The sequence below is a fragment of the Eupeodes corollae genome, chromosome 2 (genome assembly GCF_945859685.1).
Source record: "Eupeodes corollae chromosome 2, idEupCoro1.1, whole genome shotgun sequence".
Lineage (NCBI taxonomy): Eukaryota > Metazoa > Arthropoda > Insecta > Diptera > Syrphidae > Eupeodes > Eupeodes corollae.
In genome coordinates, this window is record NC_079148.1 from 57,256,782 (window position 1) to 57,262,781 (window position 6,000).

General features: G+C 27.6%; 1 protein-coding gene across 1 annotated transcript in view; it reads right to left on the reverse strand.

Annotated features, from left to right (window-relative positions):
* The window catches only part of LOC129948281 (D-2-hydroxyglutarate dehydrogenase, mitochondrial-like), a 117,944-nt gene extending 115,368 nt beyond the window's left edge, over positions 1 to 2,576 (reverse strand). The window contains exon 1 of the mRNA XM_056059222.1: positions 2,280 to 2,576. The gene's annotated coding sequence lies outside the window, so the exon portion shown is untranslated. The remainder of the gene's footprint in view (positions 1 to 2,279) is intronic.
* Between the last annotated feature and the right edge of the window lie 3,424 nt (positions 2,577 to 6,000).

The window sequence follows — 6,000 nt, forward strand, 5'->3', positions numbered from 1 at the left end:
TGGATTCGTGAGTGGTAGATCTACTACAACTAATTTGACACTTTTTACTCAACATTTGTCAAATGCCTTGGAATCTGGTTTTCAGGTTGATGTAATTTATACTGATTTTCTGATAGTATTTGTATACCACTTCTTGTTCAAAAACTCAATAATTTCGGTTTCCATTCAAATTTTCTCAAGTGGATTTCAAGCTATTTGGTTAATAGAAAACAAGTTGTGAAAATTTTGAACTCGCTGTCAACAAAAACAATATATGTACCATCTGGTGTTCCCCAAGGGAGCCATCTTGGTCCATTGTTGTTTTTTATTTTCATAAACGAATTACCATTATACTTGAATTTTACAAATGGTCTATTATTTGCGGATGATTTTAAAATATTTGCAACTGTTAAGAGTATCAATGATTGTATATTAATACAGAATGATATTGATACTATAAACGATTGGTGTAAAAGTAATCATCTTTCGCTTAACATCAATAAATGTAGTTGTATGTCTTTTTCCCGATGTCATACCATTATTAATTATAATTATAATATTTCAAACGTCGTCTTAGGTAGAGTTTCGGAGATTAAGGACCTCGGTGTAATATTCAATGACAAATTAAATTTCTCTGGGCATATGGATTATGTTATTGCTAAAGCGAATTCAATGTTAGGTTTTCTTTAAAGAAATTGTGCCGAATTTTCGAATCCCTATGCAATAAAATCTGTCTATATGTCTCTTGTACGTCCTCATTTGGAATATGCTTCAGTTGTATGGGATCCTCATTATACAGTTTCAAAAAATCGTATTGAGAAAGTTCAAAAGTCTTTTACAAAATTTGTAGTTCGACAACTTAAATGGAATTTAGCTTCAATGCCTTGTTATTCTACAAGATGCGCTTTAATTGGTCTAAACTCTTTAGAAAATCGGCGAACTGTTAATTGTGTAATGTTTGTTCATGATATATTGTCTTACCATATTAAATGCTCCGATTTACTTAATCTATTAAATTTGTATGTTCCTCAAAGATATATAAGATCAAGACAATTGTTTTATATACCATATCATAGATTTAATTATGGTTTAAATGAACCAATTTCAAGATGCATGAAATCATTTAATGAATTTGAATTATATTTAGATATAAGCCTAGAAAGGAATGTTATTAAGCAATATTTAAATGATAAATTAATTAATTAGTATGTAGTTAAAAGCAATCTGTAAGAGTTAACTCGATAGATGAAGTAAATAAATAAATAAATATTTTATTCGTTTTTGATCATATATGGAACGTGAATTGAATTTGGCAGTTCGTCACAATCAGATTGCAAGAATAATTAGTTTTTTTTTTAATTTATCTAATTTTGGCAAAGGAAAAGATAATTTTATAATTTTAAGATTAACCTAAGTTATATTTCTACCATTTTGTTTAAAATTTTGTACAGAAATTAGGTTTATTAATTGTTTAAAAGCACATTTATTCAATCATTTAGGTCCCTCTTAAGTGAATAGTCCCTTAACTTAACTGGACTTAAATTATCCATAAATTACTTGTCTTTTGTGTAAGCGATTACCAATAAATCTGTTGACCTTAATTTTAATGTAATTAATTACTTTATACACTCAATTTTTGCATAATATATGTTAAAGTTCTGTGAAGGAAATGTAATTCGACTGAATTCGATCTCAAAATAGCTCCATCGTTCAAAGATATACTTACCTGTCAAACGTTACAAAGATAAGTAAAAAAAAAGAATCAATATAACAACACTGCTTTTTTGAACCAAACAGTTTTATGTATTGCATTATTATTCACTATCACCAACACCAATATTCTTCTTCTTTTCAAATAGAAGACCTGCGCTTTACAAAAGATCCAAATAGAATGCAGGAATTGTAGAAAATACGCATTTGTGTTATCTGTTTTAGTTGTTATTTTTGGTTTTTTTATTCTTCTACGAACCTACTACCTATAGGTACCTAGTTGATAAGACCATAGATAAAGAATACCTATCTATTGATATAAATTAATCAGAACCAGAAGATAAACATCATGACATTATGACGTACGAATGGTGGCTAAGAACAACAATAATTTACGTGATGACATTTCATGAGGTCAAAAACATTTCCGTATAGAAACTGTCATTAAGATATCAATATTAGAGATTATGATTGAATTGAAAACAAAATTACACCCAAAACACATTTTCTTAAATATTGTTATGTCATAAAATGACAGCTAAGCTCTAATTAATAACATCTTTCAGATAAGCACTTATCATTTTACCTACCTTCTATCGAAACGGTTCAGACCGTTCAAGAAAACAAAACAAAATAAAAATATAAACGAAATGTCAGAAATAAAAAGAAAATATATCGAAGACAATTCAATCACAGCACGAAGACAATAACCGGGACCCGGATGGTTAATAATACGAACGCACGAGGTACGACGACGAGACCACGACGAAGAAACAAAAAAGTCGAGTGGAAGTTGGCAGGGCGCAACTAATAATGTTAATTTAATTTTGATTGCGACTCCACATCGTAGCAGAAACAGTGTAAACATCAAAAATCGAATGTGAATGCGAAGCAAAATGTAAGAGATAACTTGGAAAAAAATCTTCTACCATCCATCGGTTGAAATGTTATAGTGTTAGTTCGATATTGAGTTGATATAAAATGTTGATATAGTGCAATCTGACAAGCTCTGTGTTTATTTTATTCGATTTTTTTTTCTTTGGGTTATTACGTATTTTATTCTCTTTGTTTTGTTTTGATACGATGACGATAGCAATGGCGACCACGTTTGATTACGGTCGCAAGAAAAAGAAAACATGGATTGCATGTGACTGTATAATTAAGTATCTGTACGTATACATAACGAAACGCGATGTCAAGTCATTTTTGTTATTAAATTTAGTTTTGGAAATTTTATTGGGAGGTTGAGTAAGGTCAATTATTTGATAAGTTATTCTTCAATCGCTCCGAATTGGTAAGTCATAATATTGTACCGTTTATGACTAATCATTTTGAGGTGACATTTTTAACATTTTATTAGACTTTGAATGAATGTCCACACAGGACATGTCAAAATATTAATTGTTGGAATTTGTAATTTCTCATAGTCTGATTTTGTCGAATTGAAAATTTTGACATTTCTCGACGTCTAAATAAAAGATTTTTAGAGAGATGTCAATGCTTGCGGGTGTACGTATCTTCGAGAAGTTTTGGTTGTTGTTAACAGCTCAAGAAACAGTGAAGATATCGACCTCAAATAAATTTTGTTATACAGATAATAATGCTGAAAGATGCAACAAGGACTCTTAATAAAATCGAGTTGATGTTTTTTTCATAGCATTTTAAAAAAAGGTGTCAATTTTTGTTAACCAAAAAAAAAACAACCAATAACGCTATAGACTTGAATAAAATGTTATATTGTTACGTGATACCAAACAAATATATTTTTGGAAAAAATCCAATTAATAGTTTTTTTTTTATAAAAAATCGTTTTAACCTCAAAAATTTACAAACAGGGTATTATTTTATCTCCAAAATAATTGTATGCAATAACCGTTTTTGACATCTGGTAAAATTTTGAGAAAAATCGAATAGACATTTTTTTAAATAAAAGAATTTAAATACAAAATCATTACTAAAAGTTAGTAAAAATTGATTTTCGACTTAAATATCTTTCCAAAAATTTAAGATAATGGCTTGAAACTAATTAAATCTTACAAAAAATATTGTTTTTAATATTCGGTTAAATTTAAAAAAAAATCGAATTGACAGTTATTTTACAAAAAATAAAAACCTAAACAAGAAAATTAATAAAAGTTGGTAAAAATTGATTTTCGACTGAAATATCTTTTCAAAACTTTGAGATATTCGCTTTAAACTACTTTTATCTTTTAAAAAATATTGTTGTCAAAATCTAGTCCAATTTTGAGAAAAATCGATTTGACAGTTTTTTTTTACAAAAAAAATAAAAACCTAACAAAAAAACAATACTAAACTTAGTTAAAATTTACTTTTGACTCAAATATCTTTTCAAAAAATTAAAATATTGTCTTAAAAATAATTTTATCTCACAAAAAATATTGTTTTCGACATTAATTAAATTTTTGTTTAAATCCAACAGTCAGTTTTTTTTTTTAAATACAAAAAGTTGTTAAAATTGGTTTGCGACTAAAAATCTCGTTAGCAAAAATGGATTTTGAAATCAAACTTTTTCATCATATGCAAAATATTGTTGGTAATTTTAAAATTTTTTAGAATACTTCAAATGACAACTTTTCAAAGAAAACAAGAAAACCTACAAACCTTTTAAGCAAGCCAAATCCTAGCCTCTTTTTAAATGTCAATCACGAACGTATGAAAAACACTATGTTTTCTATCTTGGCTGAACTGAAATCTATTGTTGGTTTCATCTTTATCTGAAATATCAAGAAAATGAATTGATTTTTTTTTAATTTATAATATTTAATGTCAATTATCAATTTTATTTTTTGAAAGTTAATTCATTCTTGTCTGTAATTCCCCCAACAAAAACAAATTTTCACAAAAAAATACATATAATTTTAGATTGCAAACTTTAAAAGTACAAAAATTGTGTTTGTGGCATGTTAAATGACAATTTTAAGTCTGATGGTGTACAGGCGCAAATTTTAATAAATTTGGATTGTATTGAACACCTGGAAGTTTACCAATCCATTCGCATTATCAATACTGCAATGTCCATTTTTATTATTTAAGATAATGTTTAAAAATAAATAGAAAGACAAAAAAAAACAAAAGGTTAAGGTTAGCTCTATATTTCTTAGTAAAGCTAAAAACTTCTATTATATGCTTAGTTCTAAGGTTCGTTAAAACTTGGAATAAGCTATATAAACAATAAAACTTTGGCGACTTAATTTATAAAATTTTAAATATTATCAGAATTAACTTCTTCAAATCTTAAATGATTGAGAAATTAAGGAAGATTAACAGATTATTTAAAACATTATTTAATAGATTATTTAAAAACAAATTGTTCAAATGTCAATTTTGGTGAGATTCACTTTTGCTAATACTGGACGAATGAAAAAAATCCAAATTCTCAGAAGAGACACCAGGGACATTTAAGTCTCTTATAACCAAAATTAAGTGCCATTTTATAAAAAAATGTTTTTTTTTTTAACTAAGCTTTGAATATGGTCATTTTCAATTTAGTTTGACAAAGAATGACTACATATTTTACATTAGTTTAAATTTTTTTTTAATTTCAAGACACTTTACTTGCGGTACTTGCCCTTCTTGTAAGTTTAAAAAATTGAGATGAAATAGTTAGACGCCAAAAGAAATTGCCTCAAAACAGATCAATTTTAACAAATTATTTAAGAAATTGTAGTTAAATGTTTTATATACTTTTTGAATATGATATAAATAACCACAAAATTAGAACTAGAAAAAAACAACTTCGGTGATTTTTAATAAACATCAATTTATTACCAATATGAAGAAATACTTCAGTTACTTTGTGTTCTAATTTAAAAATGAAAAATTTGTATATTAACATCCGTGTAACTAGGCCCTTACCTCTTAACATCCCTGGTTTCCTTTTTAATCTCTACATCTTCCATTTTCCCTCTTCTTTATTCAATGCGCATTCGTCAGTTTTTCTTCTTTTCTCTCACAACACTCTTTCATCGTATCTACTCAATATTTCCCCTAGTTCTTGACATACTGACCTAAAAATACTTGTCGCGCCTGAAAAAAGAATACAAAACATACACTTCTAGTGTGTTAAAATGAAACAGCACACTAGATCTACCATCTCCAAAGCAAATAAAAGAGAAGGCATATAAGTTGCTTTATTCTCCCCCATAAAACAAAACCACGCCTTCATTTTGGAATGAAATCGACAGACATTTTTTTCTGTTGACTGCCAAACCCCATTTTTGTGTACACTTTCTTGAGGGTGTGGCTTAGTTAATTGCGGGTTGAACTCTTCTTTTTTTTCTTGTTCATAAA